The following is a 24324-nucleotide window of genomic DNA, read 5'->3' as shown; positions in this document are numbered from 1 at the left end:
GCTAGAATGCTTTTTTTTTTCAGTGTAATTTTTGAAGTCTACTTTCAATGAAGGAATGGAAACATAATGGTGAATTCATAGTTACATAAATAATCAGGACATAAAAGATGAAGTTTGCATGCCACACAATAGGATCAAAACAAAAAAAACTATGTTATCAATGAATAACTAATGGTCATATTCATTAGGAAATGTTAAAAATGCTATAGTTTTTGTGAAAATTTTCTTTGATATACATTTTTCACATAAAATATATTAACTTATATATTTGATAATTTTGATAAGGCAGTTTGTCAGCTTTTATATGTTGGAGGTGAAAAGATATATTTTAGCTCCTGGTTTCAGGTATTTCTTTCTTGACTGGTTCCATTGCTTTGGACCTGAGGTAAGGCAGAATATCATCATGGAAATGCAGGATGGAGGAAAGCTGCTCAGTTCATGGCAGCCAGGTAGATGAGAGACCTCCTCAGGTATACACTTCTTCCAATGATGCCCCGTCATCTACAGTTTCCCAGCCTCCCTATAGTCCATTCAGCAGTCAAAGATTTAACCACTCATGAGGTCAGAACCTCAAGACACATTCACTTACTAAAAGCCCCACCTCTGTCTTCAAAACATAACACCAAGGGAGGAACATTCCGGATCCAAACTACAACAAACTACAACTTGGATTTTCCTGACCCCAGGCTAAAGTGGAAAGGGGAGAAAGATAATCATCTCCTGCCAGTTTCAACTGGGGTCATTTCCAGGACATTGTCTCACCCAGAGAGTGAAACTCAGATATAAGGTTGTAATAATTTCTTTGATCCATGTATGTGGCATAAATGAGTTTATGAATTCCTTTACTTTATCTTTGTCAGTGCCTCATGGGAGTTAAACGGATGCTTTTTAACCCAGACTTCAGTCTACAACAATGTTGTCATGGAGGCATGACCTTCATGCGATCGATAAAACTCTTGATATATAATTTTATAGACTTATAATCAATAATGTCTTCTTTGATATAATGAGAGCAACTAAGAGCAGAGCAGGGAGGAAGAGCAAGAAGAAAAGATCAACATCAATCAGAGACATGAGGTGGGAGGGAAAGGGAGAGAAAAGGGAAACTGCATGGAAATGGAGGGAGACCCTCAATGTTATACAAAATTACATATAAGAAGTTGTGAGGGGAAGGGGAAAATAAACAAGGAGGGAAATGAATTACAGTAGATGGGGAAGAGAGAGAAGATGGGAGGGGAGGGGGGATAGCAGAGGATAGGAAAGGTAGCAGAATACAACAGTTACTAATATGGCATTATGTAAAAATGTGGAGGTGTAACCGATGTGATTCTGCAATCTGTATTTTGGGTAAAAATGGGAGTTCAAAATTCACTTGAATCTAATATATGTAATACGAGATGTCAAGAGCTTTGTAATATTTTGAACAACCAATAAAAAAAAATAATCAATGAAAAATCGATTGTATTCCAAGAACAAAACAAACTTCTTATCCAGAAAAAAATATGTAACCAGTTCCTTCAGAATGTTTTGGAAAACTACTGTTTATTGGTTCATTGAATTTAGTGATCTGTTTGATATTTAGTTTCATACACAGTACAGACATTTTAGAATTAGCATACAAACGTACATAACACCTCCTATTAAGAAAGGAAAGAATTTATCAAATGGCACAACCTTGATATTTTAATCTAACACTTTGGCCATTGTCATAGCTATTCCATGTTAAAAAAGTCTACTTGTCAAGACTTGTCATATGCTGTTTGTATAGCTGGTAATTACAGAATCAAGATGAATTATTCTCTGTTTTTAAAAGCTATAAAATAGACACCAAACAATTAATATAACTATACCTCATGTTCTTTGAAGAAGAAAAGAGTAAATAAATCTCATTTCAAAGCCATTTATCCAGTTCCCTCTCTCCTTCCACCCATCTCCACAGGTCTGTACATTAAAGCCTGTGATTCCTTGTCTTACAGTGAAAAAAAGCTGCCAAAACACAAAGAGCCCTGGAATTCTCACATAGCGTTTATTCCCCATGAATAGGCAATCATCCACTCTGACAAACTGAAACATACTTGGGAGGGATGCCATAATTTACTCCCTTAACTTGACCGTTTGCTTATGAAACACTCCTTTTCCTAAATTGGTGTTAACACAATGCACGCAACAGACAGAAATTAACTGAGAAGGAGCTTAGATTTGAACTTGTAGAAAAAGATCCCTATGATGCACTGGATGTTTCCAACTCAGCAATGGGCAGAAAGCCTTCTCCAAATGGGCCCTCACCAATAGGTCACCCTTCATCTGAAAGGAGACCTCCTCATTTTGAAAACAGTGGTCCACTCACACTCTCACCTTTCACTCCAGTGGGAGGAGGAAGAGGGTCAAGGGGCCCTGGAGAATCCTCTGGACCATGCGACTAGCAGTAAAGGAAGAGAATCCAGCTGTCATAAGTTCACTGATTTTCAGAGAGCAACTTCTCAGACTGGGGCCCTCTCTCCTCCAGGGGAACAGGCCAGCAGGCTGATGATCCCTCCACCAGGCCAAACATATTCTTCTCATGCACGTCTTCCTCTACAAAGGCTAGATAGGTTTTACTCAAATTGTGGTAGAGCATCGGGACCAGCAGAACACAGAATTCCTAATATGCCTCCTTTGGACTCCGATGTGCAATATTCAACTCTCCATGCTGAAAACCAGGCAACTGGCTCTCGCTCTGTGTTGGCACCTTTCCCTCCAGTCAGAGGTGCCTTGTTCCAGTTGACCCAAGGAGTCAGTTCATGAGAAGAGGACTTTTTTTTCCTCCACCTCTCCAAAAAACTTGTCTGGGAACTTGGAGATTATGCTCCACCTGGCCCCCAACCCACTCCATTTACAAAGTGAAGTGTCTATGCAGGGAGGGCGTTTTCCTCACAATTTTCCCCCAAGAGCAGGAATTCAGCCCTCTACACCCCCATTCTGAAAGTACAAGTGAGTTCCCTGAAGGGTTCCTTCCACCTGCAAATGAGCCTGTTACTCAACATCTAGAACCAAACAAGAAACCTCATGCTGTTGCTCTCTCTTCAAATGTAATTTGACTTATGTCTCATTTTTAGTTTTTAAGTAACTGCTTTTACTTCAGTAATTGACTATACTTTGGCTACAATCGAAGCTCAATGAAACTATAATTCTTAAGATAGTATTTTGTAAATAAAGATGGTTTATGTAGGAATCTTATGAGTAAATTATACCTATTTTATTATATTCCAGAGAACAACATTTAATCTGATGAAGCCACTATTACATAAACAAGAATGGGAGTTCTAGCTACTTGTAATCTAGCTGATGGAAATATCTTTTAAACTCCCAACAAAGAAGTGTATTTAGTATGACTGTAGCAACTGTAAAGTGACTTTAGGCTTCATTAAAAATTGTCACTGATTTAGAGACTGGTTGGGCATTTCAGCTAGTTTTTTCATATCAGAATAACTAGAGCATGGAAGGACTAAAGGAGAGAACACAACTAAACATGTCACGGAAACAAGAGATCTCAACTACAAAGAAAAATGAAGACCTCTTTTTTATATTGGTTGCTGAAAACATTACATAGCTCTTGAGATATCATATTTCCTACATTAGATTCAAGTGAGTTATGAACTCCCATTTTGACCCCATATACAGATTGCACAATCACATGGTTTACACATCCACATTTTTACAAAATGCCATATTAGTAACAATTGTATTCTGCTACATTTTCTAGCCTCTACTATCCCCCCTCTCCTGCCCTCCCATCTTCTCTCTCTATCCCATCTGCTGTAATTTAACTTTTGGGAATTGGAAACCACACTTTAAACTGACTCTGCTCCTTTTTTTCCCTTCTGTCAAATTACTCATCATCTTCTTCTATTTCTCCTCCTCCTCCTCCTCCTCTTCCTCCTGCTCTTTATAACTTTAATTCATTCATCATACACTCATGCATTGGTTCATTCATTCCTTTCACATATGGTGTTGGGGATCCAACTCAGGACCTTTGAAAGTGTGAAGCCAGCACTCTAGTGCTGAGCCAAAACCCCAGCACCTGTCTTTTTGATTTTATGACTGTTTATTTGAAACTCAGAATCGCATTCTGCTATGGTTCACTGATATGTGGATTGACCTAGTCCTTGTTTCCTGGGAGACTTTTGGAAAATATACATGAATTATTAGGAGATTGAAATGAAGAAACAAAGGGGAAATTCCCCAATTTCTTATTCTTAGATTCCATACTCTGACTCTGCCTACCCACTGTAAAAACTTTTAAACTCTTACTCCCCATTTCTATATCATTGCCAACAAGTGAACATTCACTGCCCTACAACAAACCAGAGAACTCACATTGAACAATGTTTCCCCAGTAGAGACTAAGACACAAATCTTATTAAAAAAAATACCCTAGTTATGAATTAGTAGGTAAAGCTTTATTTGAGTGTTAAATGTGCTCTAATTATTTGTTTGTGTGTTGATGTGTGTGGTGTGTGGGTCTGTGTGCTTGTTTGTAAAACAAGCACTGAGATGTAAAATAAATGCAGGATTGCAACGGCCTTCTTAAAAATAAGAAGCAACTTTATCACATTTGAAGCCCAGTGAAGAATCTGCCTGATACCTAACCTACAATTAATTGAAATGTGAAAACTTCAGGCCTAGGAAAACAAAGCCAACATACACAATGAATCTAATCAGCCTGTCTCAACTGTTTTCAAATCAGTCCTTTCAATATATCTAAATTGCCAGCATGAAACATCAGTTTTTCTAAACAAGTGGACGGATGTCCCCTGCCATGGGCTGTGTAAAATACACGGAGGATCCCGCACTGATTGTTATCTAGAATGACTTCTGCCTGAACTACTATTGGAGAATAGTTGCTGATATACTGCGGTTCTTATACCAGTAAACTGGAATGAAGGTAATTTCAGGCTGTAAAGGAATAAATTGATTTTACTAACTGGTTTTTGGAAAACACTGCCATGAAAAATTATCAATATGTTCATAAGGCATCTACATGTCTCTCCACGGGGGTTTTATTAATGGGGGAGGGGGTGAGGTTTGGATATAACTGAACTGTCCATTAGTAGGTAGAACAATATAATGGGAATCAGAGTGCACATTCCGGTTTGAACTCAATCTAGGTAACACGGATTCATCTCTGTGTAATAAGCCTGCTCCTGAAAAACACAATGTAGAGCTCCAAAAGCAGAATGATACTTTCAGAATACCATGTTATGTTTGTAAATAGATAGACAGGTAGATATACAGAAATCAAAAATCTGAAAACGGTCTGGAAATGTACATTTCAATAACTTACAATGTTAGTTGTGGGGGATTAATAGCAGATCAAGAAGACTGTATCTGCATGCGAAATGGTTCAATTTTTGAAAGAGTTTTTTAAATGAAAATGGACAAAAAATTTAAAGGGTTACAGTAAGTGTTGAGGAGTGACTTGGCAAAAGGAGCACAGAGGTGACAAAGAATTAAGTAGAGTTCAATGGAACCAGGTATAATTTCTGTACACATGACTCCATGAACAGGAGCAAAGGGGACACTTAAAGATATCATAAGGACTAAGGAGAGATCAGGATTAGGGGGGCTTGTAGGAAGAGCTGGAAAAAAAACAAAAGCATGCAATGGGCAGAAAATGTGGAAGAAAAGGCCTCCCAGGTGGTAAACTGATCCATCTCTCCCTGTAGTTCAACTTATGAATAACAGAGAGGCCGGCTAAGTGGGAAAGTACTTGGAATCTCTGTTCATACAGACAACAGAAAGTGCCACCAGAGTGAAAAAACGTCAACCCAGTAAGGCAGCTTAGCCCCTTCCCCTTGGTGTTTTATGCCAGCTATCTTTCTTACTGTGCCTCTGTTCATCTACACTGATACGTGTTAGGTCCAAAGGCAGTGACAAAGCATTGTTACGTGTATTGTTGAATCCTGCTGCTCCACAAAGCACAGCCATTTTAATTAGTGTACTCAATACCTTCTTTTCGACTCTCATCTCGTTTGAAGAAACACTTTCAGAGGAAAGAAGTTCTCCCTAAGCCACATGTGTCCTTAAGTAAACTATGAATTGAGTGGTATCTCAAGGTGTTTGGGCTGATTCCTCCACATGGCCCGTGAAACCTAGAAAAGTGTCATGCACCAACAGTCAGTACATCTTCACTGAGTCCTGTTCTTTGCACACCAGGGTCATCATATTGTTCATGTAATGGTCAGAAAAACAGTGTTACAGTGAGTATCCTTCTTAGTAGTAGGACTAAAGTGTTTTGGACTCGCATGTTCGGATACTGAAAAGGCTCAGGGAAGTCCACTTGAAAGCTGGTCATTCCATACATGTGCTGGAGAGGTAAAAAGGCTACTCTCATTTGGCAACTTTTAGACAGTGATACAGCTCTGGCCATGTAAGTGTAAATAACAACAGGTCTAATCATGCATGGTGGCCTATGGGCTTGGAACTTGCATGCTTACAAAACCAGTGATTACTTGTGCATCTTCTCCTTCGAACCTCATATGTGACTCATCAACAAGTCAAGTGTTAACTTGGGAGGAAAACAATATGTTGGGATGTCCTTATTGTACATCAAGCCATGAACTCTTTCTCTTAACATCAACAATATAATTCACGTTAAGGATTTACATCCATTTCAGAGAGTCATATCCATCCTTCTCTTGGCTATATATTAATAAGTACCAGCCAGCTTCCTTAGATGTTTTAAAGCCCATGAAAAGTCCAAAAAAAAAAAAAACATCTCAAAGAAGAGTTTGAGGAATTTTCAACAATACTAGTCTAGAAATGCTGACCTGAAAACCAACTAAAGTTTTCAACTCCTTCTTTTGAGGAACATTAGCTGTGCAGTGCTTTTCTAAAATGACTTGTCATAACCGATTTATGCCCATGTTAGCAACTCTTCTGAAATTACTTTGAAAGTAGACTAATGTGAGAGTTTTTCTTTAGAGATAATTCAAATTACTTGCATAGGAAGTGGCAGCAGGTCTGGGGATGTTGTAGCTCAGTGGCAGTGACCTTGCCTAGCTTGGGGCTGGCCTGCCATGGACTTTCACCCAAAACACTTGCAAGAAAAGAAAAGGGAGGGAAGGGAGAGAGAAAGTTGGAAGGGAGGAAGGCAAAGATGGAGGGATGGAGGGAGGTAGAAAAGAATGAAGAAGAAAAGGAGAAAACCCAGGAAGGGAGGAAGGAAGCAAGGAAGGTAGGAAATAGGGAGAGCACAAGGGCAGGGAAAGGACTGAGTCACTCAAACAAAAGGCAAGGGACACAAAGACCAATATAAGCCATAAAAGCTGTTTGAACAGTTTAGTCAGCTTTAGAATTTGAGTGACATCAAACTGAATGTTATTATGACTGGATGGAATCTTCCTACTAATCCCGCCTTAGACTGGCCTAAACCAAATCAAGGGGTGGGTGGCATGGAGAGAAATTCTCTCTGGCTGGAGTGGGAGACACCTAAACCTGTGGCACATGAGGATGCACTGGGTAGGAAAGCGGACAAGACTCCCCTGATGGGCAGTTGAGCACAACAAGGCTCCTGGAAGGCCTTGACTATGGCTCCCACCGCCATACGCCCACCACCCACCATACGCTCACCCCCTGAAGGGGATCACAGTGGTCTGCTCCGTTGCCTGGTGCAGATTGGTGTCCATGACCAAACACCTGAGTGTACACAGCCTGTGTTGGCCTGCCTGGGCAGGCTGTGGTTGTGGTGGCAAGAGCCAAAGCTGTCTTGGCGTGATGGAGGAGCCAAGGGCTGCCTCTCAACCAAACTAGTGGGTGGTTCTGGAAGATTACCCAGGGTTGTGGCAGCATTGTCCGAAGACATGAAGCCAGGCCAACTTACTGATGGCTTTCCTTGGGAGTTGGTGATGTGTACAGCTCTTGGAATTTTTGCTGTTCTCTCACTTTTCTGGAGAGGTTTTCAGTCGGTTCATAGCAGGCTTTACGTGGGAATAGAAAAAAGGCTGACTCTAAATCTTGCTGGACTTATTGAGGCAAAATGTGGACTTCTTGAAAAAGTGAGCCTTTTTGAAAAAAAACATGAAGTCTTAGACTCATCTTTAAAGAATTGCAGGTTTGAGAAGGGTTCAAGGAAAGCACAACAGCTGGAGGCAACCTACGAAAAGCTGCATAGGTCCGAATCCAGCCATGGTGTTGAAATGCTCTTTCTAGAAGAAGAGCTCAAAGCACAGAAGGCTCAACATGGTCAACAGGATGAAACGATGGCGCATCTATCAAGAAAGATACAGTCCCTCCAAGGTGAATATGAATCCCTCAGATCACAAATAGCTGAAGCTAAAACAAACTGGAGACTCTTTCAAGTGAATGAGGAAGAACTGAAGCTGGCAATCAAAGAGGTTTTGAATGAAGCATCCCTACTTCCGCAAATGCAGAGACCAACAATACAAGGAGAAGCTGAAGCACAGAGGGAACAAGGAGGTGTCCAATATAAAGCAAAAATCATATTAGAGGACTCTGAAGAAGCTGGAGAATAAGTTCAAAGGGACTCAGAAAATCACATGGAGTCTCTGAGTGAATGCTTGCTGAAGATAAAGGATAGATCTTCTCCAAGCCTGGGAGCCCAAAGGGATGGTGGTCACCTGGAACTGGGAAAGACGAGTGAACCCGAAATTGGTGCTCATTTGGAGGATGAGTCCAAAGGAGCTTTGAGGAACCTGGTTTATGGTGATGAGCTAAAGGCCTCCTTAGAAATCTTGCAAGGAGGAAGAAATCAAAAATGTTCTCTCTCATCTGAAGTGGAGAATACCACGGAAGTCCTTACAGAACACCTTAAAAGTCTGCAGACTGAACAGGCATCCTTGCAGTCAGAAAATTCACAGCTGCAAAGTGAGAATGAGACCCTACAGAAGAACTTTAAAGTCATGATGGAACGCAATCCAGAAAATATGATGAAACTGCACAGGAAATTAAGAGTGGAGGAAAACTACCGTGTGGAGCAAGATGAGAAACTTTCCAAAGTCGAAGAAAAGATGAGCAATACAATAAAAGAGCTGGAGACCTACAGAAAAAGAGCCCAATATCTTGAAGAACAATTGCAGAGTACCATTCATTCCTGATTGGGGAAGATTATTTCCTCTGAGAAAGAGGCAGATGCTAGTGAGTTGGCAGCTCGGAATGCTGAAAGAAACCTCAGTTATTTCAGGAAACAAAATGCACGCAACAGACAAAAATTAACTGAGAAGGAGCTTAGATTTGAACTTGTAGAAAAAGATCCCTATGATGCACTGGATGTTTCCAACTCAGCAATGGGCAGAAAGCCTTATCCAAATGGGCCCTCACCAATAGGTCACCCTTCATCTGAAAGGAGACCTCCTCATTTTGAAAACAGTGGTCCACTCACACTCTCACCTTTCACTCCAGTGGGAGGAGGAAGAGGGTCAAGGGGCCCTGGAGAATCCTCTGGACCATGCGACTAGCAGTAAAGGAAGAGAATCCAGCTGTCATAAGTTCACTGATTTTCAGAGAGCACCTTCTCAGACTGGGCCCCTCTCTCCTCCAGGGGAACAGGCCAGCAGGCTGACGATCCCTCCGCCAGGCCAACCATATTCTTCTGATGCACGTCTTCCTCTACAAAGGCAAGATAGGTTTTAGTCAAATTGTGGTAGAGCATCGGGACCAGCAGAACACAGAATTCCTAATATGCCTCCTTTGGACTCCGATGTACAATATTCAACTCTCCATGCTGAAAACCAGGCAACTGGCTCTCGCTCTGTGTTGCCACCTTTCCCTCCAGTCAGAGGTGCCTTGTTTCCAGTTGACCCAAGGAGTCAGTTCATGAGAAGAGGACCTTTTTTTTCCTCCACCTCTCCCAGGAAACTTGTCTGGGAACCTGGAGATTATTTTCCACCTGACCCACCACCCACTCCATTTCCAATGCGAATTGTCTATGCAGGGAGGGGGTTTTCCTCACAATTTTCCCCCAAGAGCTGGAATTCAGCCCTCTACACCCCTATTCTGAAAGTACAAGTGAGTTCCCTGAAGGGTTTCTTCCACCTGCAAATGAGCCTGTTACTCAACATCCAGAACCAAACAAGAAACGTCATGCTGTTGGTCTCTCTTCAAATGTAATTTGACTTATCTCTCATTTTTAGTTTTTAAGTAACTGCTTTTAGTTCAGTAATTGACTACACTTTGGCTCCAATTGAAGCTCAATGAAACAATAATTCTTAAGATAGTATTTTGTAAATAAAGATGGTTTACGTAGGAATCTTATGAGTAAATTATTCTTATTTTATTTTATTCAGAAGAACAGCATTTAATCTGATGAAGCCACTCTTACATAAACAAGAATGGGAGTTCTTGGTACTTGTAATCTAGCTGATGGAAATATCTTTTAAACTCCCAACAAAGAAGTGTATTTAGTATGACTGTAGCAAATGTAAAGTGACTTTAGGCTTAATGAAAAAGTGTCACTGATTTAGAGACTGGTTGCGCATTTCAGCTAGTTTTTCCATATCAGAATAACTAGAGCATGGGAGGACTAAAGGAGAGAACACAACTAAACATGTCACGGAAACAGGAGATCTCAACTACAAAGAAAAATGAGGACCTCTTTTTTTTATTTGTTGCTTAAAACATTACATAGTTCTTAAGATATCATATTTCCTGCATTAGATTCAAGTGAGTTATGAACTCCCATTTTGACCCCATATACAGATTGCACAATCACATTTTTACACATCCACGTTTTTACAAAATGCCATGTTAGTAACTGCTGTATTCTGCTACCTTTTCTAGCCTCTACTATCCGCCCTCTCCTGCCCTCCCATCTTCTCTCTCTATCACGTCTGGTGTAATTTAATGTTTGGGAATTGGAAACCACACTTTAAACTCACTCTCCTCCCCTTTTTCCCTTCTGTCAAATTACTCATCATCTTCTTCTATTTCTCCTCCTCCTCCTCCTCTTCCTCCTCCTCCTTATACCTTTAATTCATTCATCATACACTCATGCATTGGTTCATTCATTCCTTTCACATATGGTGTTGGGGATCCAACTCAGGACCTTTGAAAGTGTGAAGCCAGCACTCTTGTGTTGAGCCAAAACCCCAGCACCTGTCTTTTTGATTTTATGACTGTTTATATGAAATTCAGAATCGCATTCTGCTATGGTTCACTGATATATGGATTGACCTAGTCCTTGTTTTCTGGGAGACTTTTGGAAAATATACATGAATTATTAGGAGGTTGAAATGAAGAAACAAAGAGGAAATTCCCCGATTTCTTATTCTTGGATTCCATACTCTGACTCTGCCTACCTACTGTAAAAACTTTTAAACTCTTACTCCCCATTTCTATATCATTGCCAACAAGTGAACGTTCACTGCCCTACATCAAACCAGAGAACTCACATTGAACCATGTTTCCCCAGTAGAGACCAAGACACAATACTTATTAAAAAAATACCCCAGTTAAGAATTAGTAGGTAAAGCTTTATTTGAGTCTTAAATGTGCTCTAATTATGTGTTTGTGTGTTTGTTGATGCGTGCGGTGTGTGGGTGTGTGTGCTTGTGTGTAAAACAAGCACTGAGGTGTAAAATGAATGCAGGATTGCAACGGCCTTCTTAAAAATAAGAAGCAACTTTATCACATTTGAAGCCCAGTGAAGAATCTGCCTGATACTTAACCTACAATTAACTGAAAGGTGAAAAATTCAGGCCTGAAAAACAAAGCCAACATACATAATGAATCTAATCAGCCTGTCTCAACTGCTATCATTCAGTCCTCTCTAAACCTAAATTGCCAGCATAAAACATCAGTTGCTCTAAACGAGTGGAGTGATGTCCCCTGCCATGGGCTGTGTAAAATACATGGAGGATCCGGCACTGCTTGTTATCTAGAATGACTTCTGCCTGAACTACTATTGGAGAATTGTTGCTGATATACTGCGGTTCTTATACCAGTAAACTGGAATGAAGGTAATTTCAGGCTGCAAAGGAATAAATTGATTTTACTAACTGGTTTTTGAAAAACACTGCCATGAAAAATTATCAATATGTTCATAAAGGCATCTACATGTCTCTTCACAAGGGTTTTACTTAATGGGGGAGGTGTTGAGGTCTGGATATTACTGAACTGTCCATTAGTAGGTAGAACAATATAATGGGAATCAGAGTGCACATTCCGGTTTGAACTCAATCTAGGTAACATGGATTCATCTCTGTGTAATAGGCCTCCTTCTGAAAAACACAATGTAGTGCTCCAAAATCAGAACGATTCTTTCAGAATACCATGTTATGTTTGTAAATAGATAGACAGATAGATATACAGAAATCAAAAATCTGAAAACGGTCTGGAAGTGTACATTTCAATACCTTACTATGTCAGTAGTGGGGGATTATAGCAGATCAAGAAGACTGTGTCTGCATGCGAAATGGTTCAATTTTTGAGAGTTTTTTAAATGAAAATGGACAAAAAATTGAAAGGGTTACAGTAAGTGTTGAGGAGTGACTTGGCAAAAGGAGCACAGAGGTGAGAAAGAATTAAGTAGAGTTCAATAGAACCAGGTATAATTTCTGTACACATGACTCCATGAACAGGAGCAAAGGGGACACTTAAAGAAATCATAGGTCTAATGAGAGATCAGGATTAGGTGGGTTTGTACTATTCTAGAAATGCTGACCTGAAAACCAATTAAGTTTTCAACTCCTTCTTTTGAGGAACATTAGCTGTGCCGTGGTGGAGGCGATCCCCCACTCACTGTCTTGACAGGGTCACAGTGAGAAAAAGTGTTGGCAAAGCCGCTCTCCCACTGTCTTGACAGGGTCACAGTGAGGATGAATGCTGGCAAAGCCACGCTGGTTGGTGGGTAACCGAAACCATGAGACCCTTTTTTATGTAATTGGGACTTTGCATTTTCATGCTTATGTTTCTCACAGGAGGCATGAGTATGTTAAATGCCAAACAAATTAAATTTCAGATGGCTAGAACAGAACAGGTAGTTCATGCCTTGGAGGCCGTTCTACCCACCCCTCAGCATATCAAGGACAAAGTAAAAGGCTATTCTTCAATCTTAGTACATTGTGGACAAACCTGATAATGGACAACAATCATCCTCTGAAAAACAAATTCTTTCAGAACTAGTGCACCTTGACTGAGAAACAAACTCTTTGAGAACTAGTGTACCTTGACTGAGAAACAAAGAAACTCTTCGAGAAAGCAGCTCAACCAGTTTTATGAGAATAAATGTAGAAATCAATTAAAATAGGTTTATAAGACACAGTTTTAGAATAATGTTAAAAAATTATTTTATTTAGATTCTTAAGTTTAGAAATTCTTAAGTCTTTAAGTTGAATAGGTTTCTGATATGTTTTAATGATGATTCATAAACTTTAGGATATTTTAAATACAAGATTTAAAGGGACTTTTTTAGATGGGAATTTTAGATTAAAAATAAAGTACAAGTGTACTTTAGGTTAATGATTGGCTAGGAGACTTAGAGTCTGGTAGTTTGGCATTAGTTAATAAGGAAATAACATATCTTGGGAAAAATAGTAAATCTTGGGAAAATCTGAAGGATGTAAATTGGTGACATGTTTTATTGATGATTCTGTACTTTGATGATTGGGGGGGGTCATATCCTGGAAGAATGTAGATCGGTGTGCTCTCAATCATGGTTAAGGAAATGTCATGTATTGGCAAAGTTTTAAATTATATAATCAATGACGTATTGTGAATCTATAATGATGAGAAAAATTGTAATAAAAAGGGGACCCAGAGAAAGCTGCTTTAGCTCTCTCTCTGGAGATTGCTCAAACGGAACGACTCCTGTCTCATCATTTCGCCGACGCCACTAATCCTTCAGGACTCCCTGGACCCCGCTGGGGCTGGAGCCCGGCAGTGCCGTGCTTTTCAAAAATGACTTGTCATAACTGATTTATGCCCATGTTAGCAACTCTTCTGAAATTACTTTGAAAGTAGACTAATGTGAGAGTTTCTCTTTAGAGATAATTCAAATTACTTGCATAGGAAGTGGCAGCAGGTCTGGGGATGTTGTAGCTCAGTGGCAGTGACCTTGCCTAGCTTGGGGCAGGCCTGCCATGGACTTTCACCCCAAACACTTGCAAGAAAAGAAAAGGGAGGGAAGGGAGAGAGAAAGTTGGAAGGGAGGAAGGCAAAGTTGGAGGGATGGAGGGAGGTAGAAAAGATGGAAGAAGAAAAGGAGAAAACCCAGGAAGGGAGGAAGGAAGCAAGGAAGGTAGGAAACAGGGAGAGCACAAGGGCAGGAAAAGGACTGAGTCACTCAAACAAAAGGCAAGGGACACAAAGACCAATATAGGCCATAAAAGCTGTTTGAACAGTTTAGTCAGCTTTAGAATTTGAGTGACATCAAACTGAATGTTATTATGACTGGATGGAATCTTCCTACTAACCCCGCCTTGGCCTGGCCTAAACCAAATCAAGGGGTGGGTGGCATGGAGAGGAATTCTCTCCGGCTGGAGTGGGAGGGACCTAAACCTGTGGCACTTGAGGATGCACTGGGTAGGGAAGGGGACAAGACTCCCCTGATGGGCAGTTGAGCACAACAAGGCTCCTGGGAGCCTTTGATCATGGGTCCCACCGCCATACGCCCACCACCCACCATACGCTCAGCCCCTGAAGGGGATCACAGTGGTCTGCTCCGTTGCCTGGTGCAGGTTGGAGTTCCTGACCAAACACCTGAGTGTCCACAGCCTGTGTTGGCCTGCCTGGGCAGGCTGTGGTTGTGGTGGCAAGAGCCAAAGCTGTCTTGGCGTGATGGAGGAGCCAAGGGCTGCCTCTCAGCCATCCTAGTGGGTGGTTCTGGAAGAAGCACCCAGGGTTGTGACAGCATTGTCTGAAGACATGAAGCCAGGCCATCTTCCTGATGGCTTTCCTTGGGAGTTGGTGATGTGTACAGCTCTTGGAATTTTTGCTGTTCTCTCACTTTTCTTTAGAGGTTTTCATTCGGTTCGTAGCAGGCTTTACGTGGGAAGAGAAAAAAGGCTGGCTCTAAATCTTGCTGGACATACTGAGGCAAAATGTGGACTTCTTGAAAAAGTGAGCCTTGTTGAAAAAGAACATGAAGGCTTAGAATCATCTTTAAAGGATTGCAGGTTTGAGAAGGGTTCAAGAGAAGCACAACAGCTGAAGGCAACCGACGAAAAGCTGCATAGGTCCGAATCCAGCCATGGCGTTGAAATGCTCTTTCTAGAAGAAGAGCTCAAAGCACAGAAGGCTCAACATGGTCAACAAGGTGAAACGATGGCGCATCTATCAAGAAGGATACAGTCCCTCCAAGGTGAATCTGAATCCCTCAGATCACAAATAGCTGAAGCTAAAACAAACTGGAGACTCTTTCAAGTGAATGAGGAAGAACTGAAGCTGGCAATCAAAGAGGATTTGAATGAAGGATCCCTACTTCTGCCAACGCAGAGGCCAACAATTCAAGGAGAAGCTGAAGCACAGAGGGAACAAGGAGGTGTCCAATATAAAGCAAAAATCATATTAGAGGACTCTAAAGTAGCTGGAGAACAAGTTCTAAGGGACACAGAAAATCACATGGAGTCTCTGAGTGAATGCTTGCTGAAGATGAAGGATAGATCTTCTCCAAGCCTGGGAGCCCAAAGGGATGGTGGTCACCTGGAACTGGGAAAGACGAGTGAATTCGAAATTGGTGCTCACTTGGAGGATGAGTCCAAAGGAGCTTTGAGGAACCTGGTTTATGGTGATAAGCTAAAGGCCTCCTTAGAAATCTTGGAAGGTGGAAGAAATCAAAAATGTACTTTCTCATCTGAAGTGGAGAAAACCACAGAAGACCTTACAGAACACATTAAAAGTCTGCAGACTGAACAGGCATCCTTGCAGTCAGAAAATGCAAAGCTGCAAAGTGAGAATGAGACCCTACAGAAGAACTTTCAAGTCATGATGGAACGCTATCAAGAAAATATGATGAAACGGCACAGGAAATTAAGAGTGGAGGAAAACTACCGTGTGGAGCAAGAGGAGAAACTTTCCAAAGTCGAAGAAAAGATGAGCCATACAATAAAAGACCTGGAGACCTACAAAAAGAAAGCCTAGTATCTTGAAGAACAATTGCAGAGTACCATTCGTTCCTCTTTGGGGAAGATTATTTCCTCTGAGAAAGAAGCACATGCTAGTGAGTTGGCAGCTCGGATTGCTGAAAGAAACCTCAGTTATTTCAGGAAACAAAATGCACGCAACAGACAAAAATTAACTGAGACGGAGCTTAGATTTGAACTTGTAGAAAAAGATCCCTATGATGCACTGGATGTTTCCAACTCAGCAATGGGCAGAAAGCCTTCTCCAAATAGGCCCTAACCAATAGGTCACCCTTCATCTGAAAGGAGACCTCCTCATTTTGAAAAGAGTGGTCCACTCACACTCTCACCTTTCATTCCAGTGGGAGGAGGAAGAGGGTCAAGGGGCCCTGGAGAATCCTCTGGACCATGCGACTAGCAGTAAAGGAAGAGAATCCAGCTGTCATAAGTTCACTGATTTTCAGAGAGCAACTTCTCAGACTGAGCCCCTCTCTGCTCCAGGGGAACAGGCCAGCAGGCTGATGATCCCTCCGCCAGGCCAACCATATTCTTCTGATGCACGTCTTCCTCTATAAAGGCAAGATAGGTTTTACTCAAATTGTGGTAGAGCATTGAAACCAGCAGAACACAGAATTCCTAATATGCCTCCTTTGGACTCTGATGTGCCTGATTCACCTCTCCATGCTGAAAACCAAGCAACTGGCTCTGTCTCTGTGTTGGCACCTTTCCCTCCAGTCAGAGTTGCCTTGTTTCCAGTTGACCCAAGGAGTCAGTTCATGAGAAGAGGAGCTTTTTCTTCCTCCACCTCTCCCAGGAAACTTGTCTGGGAACCTGGAGATTATTTTCCACCTGACCCGCCACCCACTCCATTTCCAATGCGAAGTGTCTATGCAGGGAGGGGGTTTTCCTCACAATCTTGCCCCAAGAGCTGGAATTCAGCCCTCTACACCCCCATTCTGAAAGTACAAGTGAGTACCCTGAAGGGTTCCTTCCACCTGCAAATGAGCCTGTTACTCAACATCCAGAACCAAACAAGAAACCTCATGCTGTTGCTCTCTCTTCAAATGTAATTTGACTTATCTCTCATTTTTAGTTTATAAGTAACTGCTTTTACTTCAGTAATTGACTATACTTTGGCTCAATTGAAGCTCAATGAAACAATAATTCTTTATACAGTATTTTGTAAATAAAGATGGTTTACGTAGGAATCTCATGAGCAAATTATTCTTATTTTACTTTATTCCAGAGAACAGCATTTAATCTGATAAAGCATCTATTACATAAACAAGAATGGGAGTTCTAGGTAGTTGTAATCTAGATGATGGAAATATCGTTTAAACTCGCAACAAAAAGTGTATTTAATATGACTGTAGCAAATGTAAAGTGACTTTAGGCTTAATGAAAAAGTGTCACTGATTTAGAGACTGGTTGGGCATTTCAGCTAGTTTTTCCATATCAGAATAACTAGAGCATGGGAGGACTAAAGGAGAGAACACAACTAAACATGTCACGGAAACAGGAGATCTCAACTACAAAGAAAAATGTAGACCTCTTTTTTACATTGGTTGTTTAAAACCTTAAATAGCTCTTGAGATACCATATTTCCTACAGTAGATTCAAGTGAGTTATGAACTCCCATTTTGACCCCATATACAGATTGCACAATCACATTGTTTACACATCCACGTTTTTACAAAATGCCATGTTAGTAACTGTTGTATTCTGCTACCTTTTCTAGCCTCTACTATCCCCCCTCTCCTGCCCTCCCATCTTCTCTCTCTATCCCGTCTGCTGTAATTTAATGTTTGGGAATTGGAAACCACACTTTAAACTCACTCTCCTCCCCTTTTTTCCCTTCTGTCAAATTACTCATCATCTTCTTCTATTTCTCCTCCTGCTCCTCCTCTTAATCCTCCTCCTCCTCCTCTTACTCCTCCTCCTTATACCTTTAATTCATTCATCATACACTCATGCATTGGCTCATTCATTCCTTTCACATATGGTGTTGGGGATCCAACTCAGGACCTTTGAAAGTGTGAAGCCAGCACTCTAGTGCTGAGCCAAAACCCCAGCACCTGTCTTTTTGATTTTATGACTATTTATATGAAATTCAGAATCGCATTCTGCTATGGTTCACTGATATGTGGATTGACCTAGTCCTTGTTTTCTGGGAGACTTTTGGAAAATATACATGAATTATTAGGAGGTTGAAATGAAGAAACAAAGAGGAAATTCCCCAATTTCTTACTCTTAGATTCCATACTCTGACTCTGCCTACCTACTGTAAAAACTTTTAAACTCTTACTCCCCATTTCTATATCATTGCCAACAAGTGAACGTTCACTGCCCTACAACAAACCAGAGAACTCACATTGAACCATGTTTCCCCAGTAGAGACCAAGACACAATACTTATTAAAATAATACCCTAGTTATGAATTAGCAGGTAAAGCTTTATTTGAGTGTTAAATGTGCTCTAATTATGTGTTTGTGTGTTTGTTGATGTTTGTGGTGTGCGGGTGTGTGTGCTTGTGTGAAAACAAGCACTGAGGTGTAAAATAAATCCAAGATTGCAACGGCCTTCTTAAAAATAAGAAGCAACTTTATCACATTTGAAGCCCAGTGAAGAATCTGCCTGATACTTAACCTACAATTAATTGAAATGTGAAAACTTGAGGCCTAGAAAAACAAAGCCAACATACATACTGAATCTAATCAGTCTGTCTCACCTGTTTTCTAATCACTCATTTAAATAAACCTAAATTGCCAGCATAAAACATCAGTTGTTCTAAACGAGTGGACGGATGTCGCCTGTCATGGGCTGTGTAAAATACATGGAGGATCTGGCACTCATTGTTATCTAGAATGACTTCTGCCTGAACTACTATTGGAGAATTGTGACTGATATACTGCGGTTCTTATACCAGTAAACTGGAATGAAGGTAATTTCAGGCTGCAGAGAAATAAATTGATTTTACTAACTGGTTTTTGGAAAACACTGCCAAAAAATTATCAATATGTTCATAAAGGCATCTACATGTCTCTTCACAAGGGTTTTACTTAATGGGGGAGGTGGTGAGGTCTGGATATAACTGAACTGTCCATTAGTAGGTACAACAATATAATGGGAATCAGAGTGCACATTCCGGTTTTAACGAAATCTAGGAAACATGGATTCATGTCTGTGTAATAGGCCTGCTTCTGAAAAACACAACGTAGAGCTCCAAAAGCAGAACGATTCTTTCAGAATACCATGTTACGTTTGTAAATAGATAGAGAGATAGATATACAGAAATCAACAATCTGAAAACGGTCTGGAAGTGTACATTTCAATAACTTACAATGTCAGTAGTGGGGGATTAATAGCAGATCCAGAAGACTGTGTCTGCATGCGAAATGGTTCAATTTTTGAAAGAGTTTTTTAAATGAAAATGGACAAAAAATTGAAAGGGTTACAGTAAGTGTTGAGGAGTGACTTGGCAAAAGGAGCACAGAGGTGAGAAAGAATTAAGTAGAGTTCAATAGAACCAGGTATAATTTCTGTACACTTGACTTCATGAACAGGAGCAAAGGGGACACATAAAGAAATCATAGGACTAAGGAGAGATCAGGATTAGGAGGGTTTGTACTAGTGTAGAAATGCTGACCTGAAAACCAATTAAGTTTTCAACTCCTTCTTTTGAGGAACATTAGCTGTGCCGTGCTTTTCAAAAATGACTTGTCATAACTGATTTATGACCATTTTAGCAACTCTTCTGAAATTACTTTGAAAGCAGACTAATGTGAGAGTTTCTTTTTAGAGATAATTCAAATTACTTGCATAGGAAGTGGCAGCAGGTCTGGCATGTTGTAGCTCAGTGGCAGTGACCTTGCCTAGCTTGGGGCTGGCCTGCCATGGACTTTCACCCCAAACACTTGCAAGAAAAGAAAAGGGAGGGAAGGGAGAGAGTAAGTTGGAAGGGAGGAAGGCAAAGTTGGAGGGATGGAGGGAGGTAGAAAAGAAAAAAGAAGAAAAGGAGAAAAACCTGGAAGAGAGAAAGGAAGCAAGTAAAGTAGGAAATAGGGAGAACACAAGGGCAGGGAAAGGACTGAGTCACTCAAACAAAAGGCAAGGGACACAAAGACCAATATAGGCCATAAAAGCTATTTGAACAGTTTAGTCAGCTTTAGAATTTGAGTGACATCAAACTGAATGTTATTATGACTGGATGGAATCTTCCTACTAACCCGCCTTGGCCTGGCCTAAACCAAATCAAGGGGTGGGTGGCATGGAGAGGAATTCTCTCCGGCTGGAGTGGGAGAGACCTAAACCTGTGGCACTTGAGGATGCACTGGGTAGGGAAGGGGACAAGACTCCCCTGATGGGCAGTTGAGCACAACAAGGCTCCTGGGAGCCTTTGATCATGGCTCCCACCGCCATACGCCCACCACCCACCATACGCTCAGCCCCTGAAGGGGATCACAGTGGTCTGCTCCGTTGCGTGGTGCAGGTTGGAGTTCCTGACCAAACACCTGAGTGTCCACAGCCTGTGTTGGCCTGCCTGGGCAGGCTGTGGTTGTGGTGGCAAGAGCCAAAGCTGTCTTGGCGTGATGGAGGAGCCAAGGGCTGCCTCTCAGCCATCCTAGTGGGTGGTTCTGGAAGAAGCACCCAGGGTTGTGACAGCATTGTCTGAAGACATGAAGCCAGGCCATCTTCCTGATGGCTTTCCTTGGGAGTTGGTGATGTGTACAGCTCTTGGATTTTTTGCTGTTCTCTCACTTTTCTTTAGAGGTTTTCATTCGGTTCGTAGCAGGCTTTACGTGGGAAGAGAAAAAAGGCTGGCTCTAAATCTTGCTGGACATACTGAGGCAAAATGTGGACTTCTTGAAAAAGTGAGCCTTGTTGAAAAAGAACATGAAGGCTTAGAATCATCTTTAAAGGATTGCAGGTTTGAGAAGGGTTCAAGAGAAGCACAACAGCTGGAGGCAACCGACGAAAAGCTGCATAGGTCCGAATCCAGCCATGGCGTTGAAATGCTCTTTCTAGAAGAAGAGCTCAAAGCACAGAAGGCTCAACATGGTCAACAAGGTGAAACGATGGCGCATCTATCAAGAAGGATACAGTCCCTCCAAGGTGAATCTGAATCCCTCAGATCACAAATAGCTGAAGCTAAAACAAACTGGAGACTCTTTCAAGTGAATGAGGAAGAACTGAAGCTGGCAATCAAAGAGGATTTGAATGAAGGATCCCTACTTCCGCCAACGCAGAGGCCAACAATTCAAGGAGAAGCTGAAGCACAGAGGGAACAAGGAGGTGTCCAATATAAAGCAAAAATCATATTAGAGGACTCTAAAGTAGCTGGAGAACAAGTTCTAAGGGACACAGAAAACCACATGGAGTCTCTGAGTGAATGCTTGCTGAAGATGAAGGATAGATCTTCTCCAAGCCTGGGAGCCCAAAGGGATGGTGGTCACCTGGAACTGGGAAAGACGAGTGAACTCGAAATTGGTGCTCACTTGGAGGATGAGTCCAAAGGAGCTTTGAGGAACCTGGTTTATGGTGATAAGCTAAAGGCCTCCTTAGAAATCTTGGAAGGTGGAAGAAATCAAAAATGTACTTTCTCATCTGAAGTGGAGAAAACCACAGAAGACCTTACAGAACACATTAAAAGTCTGCAGACTGAACAGGCATCCTTGCAGTCAGAAAATGCAAAGCTGCAAAGTGAGAATGAGACCCTACAGAAGAACTTTCAAGTCATGATGGAACGCTATCAAGAAAATATGATGAAACGGCACAGGAAATTAAGAGTGGAGGAAAACTACCGTGTGGAGCAAGAGGAGAAACTTTCCAAAGTCGAAGAAAAGATGAGCCATACAATAAAAGACCTGGAGACCTACAAAAAGAAAGCCTAGTATCTTGAAGAACAATTGCAGAGTACCATTCGTTCCTCTTTGGGGAAGATTATTTCCTCTGAGAAAGAAGCACATGCTAGTGAGTTGGCAGCTCGGATTGCTGAAAGAAACCTCAGTTATTTCAGGAAACAAAATGCACGCAACAGACAAAAATTAACTGAGACGGAGCTTAGATTTGAACTTGTAGAAAAAGATCCCTATGATGCACTGGATGTTTCCAACTCAGCAATGGGCAGAAAGCCTTCTCCAAATAGGCCCTCACCAATAGGTCACCCTTCATCTGAAAGGAGACCTCCTCATTTTGAAAAGAGTGGTCCACTCACACTCTCACCTTTCATTCCAGTGGGTGGAGGAAGAGGGTCAAGGGGCCCTGGAGAATCCTCTGGACCATGCGACTAGCAGTAAAGGAAGAGAATCCAGCTGTCATAAGTTCACTGATTTTCAGAGAGCAACTTCTCAGACTGAGCCCCTCTCTGCTCCAGGGGAACAGGCCAGCAGGCTGATGATCCCTCCGCCAGGCCAAACATATTCTTCTGATGCACGTCTTCCTCTATAAAGGCAAGATAGGTTTTACTCAAATTGTGGTAGAGCATTGAAACCAGCAGAACACAGAATTCCTAATATGCCTCCTTTGGACTCTGATGTGCCTGATTCACCTCTCCATGCTGAAAACCAAGCAACTGGCTCTGTCTCTGTGTTGGCACCTTTCCCTCCAGTCAGAGTTGCCTTGTTTCCAGTTGACCCAAGGAGTCAGTTCATGAGAAGAGGACCTTTTTCTTCCTCCACCTCTCCCAGGAAACTTGTCTGGGAACCTGGAGATTATTTTCCACCTGACCCGCCACCCACTCCATTTCCAATGCGAAGTGTCTATGCAGGGAGGGGGTTTTCCTCACAATCTTGCCCCAAGAGCTGGAATTCAGCCCTCTACACCCCCATTTTGAAAGTACAAGTGAGTTCCCTGAAGGTTTCCTTCCACCTGCAAATGAGCCTGTTACTCAACATCCAGAACCAAACAAGAAACCTCATGCTGTTGCTCTCTCTTCAAATGTAATTTGACTTATCTCTCATTTTTAGTTTATAAGTAACTGCTTTTACTTCAGTAATTGACTATACTTTGGCTCAATTGAAGCTCAATGAAACAATAATTCTTTATACAGTATTTTGTAAATAAAGATGGTTTACGTAGGAATCTCATGAGCAAATTATTCTTATTTTACTTTATTCCAGAGAACAGCATTTAATCTGATAAAGCATCTATTACATAAACAAGAATGGGAGTTCTAGGTAGTTGTAATCTAGATGATGGAAATATCGTTTAAACTCGCAACAAAAAGTGTATTTAATATGACTGTAGCAAATGTAAAGTGACTTTAGGCTTAATGAAAAAGTGTCACTGATTTAGAGACTGGTTGGGCATTTCAGCTAGTTTTTCCATATCAGAATAACTAGAGCATGGGAGGACTAAAGGAGAGAACACAACTAAACATGTCACGGAAACAGGAGATCTCAACTACAAAGAAAAATGTAGACCTCTTTTTTACATTGGTTGCTTAAAACCTTAAATAGCTCTTGAGATACCATATTTCCTACAGTAGATTCAAGTGAGTTATGAACTCCCATTTTGACCCCATATACAGATTGCACAATCACATTGTTTACACATCCACGTTTTTACAAAATGCCATGTTAGTAACTGTTGTATTCTGCTACCTTTTCTAGCCTCTACTATCCCCCCTCTCCTGCCCTCCCATCTTCTCTCTCTATCCCGTCTGCTGTAATTTAATGTTTGGGAATTGGAAACCACACTTTAAACTCACTCTCCTCCCCTTTTTTCCCTTCTGTCAAATTACTCATCATCTTCTTCTATTTCTCCTCCTGCTCCTCCTCTTAATCCTCCTCCTCCTCCTCTTACTCCTCCTCCTTATACCTTTAATTCATTCATCATACACTCATGCATTGGCTCATTCATTCCTTTCACATATGGTGTTGGGGATCCAACTCAGGACCTTTGAAAGTGTGAAGCCAGCACTCTAGTGCTGAGCCAAAACCCCAGCACCTGTCTTTTTGATTTTATGACTGTTTATATGAAATTCAGAATCGCATTCTGCTATGGTTCACTGATATGTGGATTGACCTAGTCCTTGTTTTCTGGGAGACTTTTGGAAAATATACATGAATTATTAGGAGGTTGAAATGAAGAAACAAAGAGGAAATTCCCCAATTTCTTACTCTTAGATTCCATACTCTGACTCTGCCTACATACTGTAAAAACTTTTAAACTCTTACTCCCCATTTCTATATCATTGCCAACAAGTGAACGTTCACTGCCCTACAACAAACCAGAGAACTCACATTGAACCATGTTTCCCCAGTAGAGA

This window comes from Callospermophilus lateralis, unplaced genomic scaffold (genome assembly GCF_048772815.1).
Source record: "Callospermophilus lateralis isolate mCalLat2 unplaced genomic scaffold, mCalLat2.hap1 Scaffold_831, whole genome shotgun sequence".
Classification (NCBI taxonomy): Eukaryota; Metazoa; Chordata; class Mammalia; order Rodentia; family Sciuridae; genus Callospermophilus; species Callospermophilus lateralis.
This window is presented reverse-complemented; position numbering follows the sequence as displayed.